Here is a 1,475-nt window from a genome sequence, read left to right on the forward strand (position 1 = left end):
TTCTTTCCAAAGTTTGAGTCATTCCAAAACTCTTCACATATTTTAGTATAAATAGAGACCTCCGGCCTCACATATTTTTCACGCGAGTGTCCGCCCTTCTCTTCTCTCTTTACATTCTAGACCGTGCTCTAAGCTTTCGACGCCTACGTGCTTGATCAATCGACCACGTAAGCTCAGATCATTCTGAGTTCCAGTCACGTTGCATGACCGACCAATTTGACCACTACACATCAATCAATTAATCTAAAATCCTCCAACGAGGGTACTTTCTACATTCATTCGAGTCGAGCAATCACTAACGTTAACTTAGTTAACCTCGTTTCGTCAAACATGTAAGTCTGAGGGTGTAAATCCCATCTTATTTATTGTATTTTATTTTATTGTATCAATTAATGTAAGTTTCACGTCAAGAATACATTTAAAACCGAGTTTAAAAACCTTTATTACAAACTGTTTTTACGAAACAGTAGTTACCAGACGTCGAGATGAAACGCAGCAGCAGCTCCGCCTCTTCGAAGGGTCGCAGCACCTGCTGCGCCTCTTCAAGAGGCTACCACTGCTCCTGCTCTTCTTCTTCTTCCTCGGGTCTCTGTAGTTTTGTTCCTTTTATTTTTATCTTTCTTATTTTCTTCCTTTCTTCTGTAAATTAAACCCTGTTTTAGTCATTCCTTTCAAATTATGGCATTTGTTTCGACTTCCATCCCTTATAATCAATATTTGTTGGTTTTCGTCATTAAATTAAACCCGGATTTTAGAAGCTCGATTTGCCATATCAAGTTTCTGGAGTTCGTCCTTTGTTCATATTTCCATTATTTATTTCCAGTTTATCAAGTTTTTTTAAGATCGTTTCCATCTTCGTAAATAAACCTAATTCGTTTTAATAAATTTATAATTCGTTTTGATTAGCTTTAATCCGTGTTTACCGCTATCATTACGGTTTATATGTAATTAATATGTTAATTCACTTTCACTTAAGTCAAATATCGATAATAAATCATAAAGCATGCCAAAGAACATTAACTATCCGCGGTTCTGACTTCACAGCCAGAGCTCAACTCAAGAACAGACGCAGGAATAGCTGCACCTCTTCTAAGGGACGCAACAGATGTTGCGCCTGTTCTGAGTTGAGTTCTGTCCCTGAACTTCCGTTCTCGCTTTGATCTAGTCTTTAATTACGTGTTTAATTGACTAATAACCGTAATATCACTCTTAATCTGTCTTATTTAGTCACTTTAATTTCAAACTTTTATTTTCTTCAAATTTCCGTCTTAAGTGTATTTTTGACGTAAATCAGTTAAATCATTGTAATTTATTGTAATCTTAATTATTGCTATTTTATTTATCGCTATTTATTTATCATTTATCGTATGATTTATTTTCTTGTATTCACATGTAATTAATTCTAAGTCCCAATTCGACATAATTGAGTGCTAATTATTTGTTCACCAACATAGCTTAATTCACATGCTAGGACT

This window comes from Silene latifolia, chromosome 4, assembly GCF_048544455.1.
Source record: "Silene latifolia isolate original U9 population chromosome 4, ASM4854445v1, whole genome shotgun sequence".
Taxonomy (NCBI): domain Eukaryota; kingdom Viridiplantae; phylum Streptophyta; class Magnoliopsida; order Caryophyllales; family Caryophyllaceae; genus Silene; species Silene latifolia.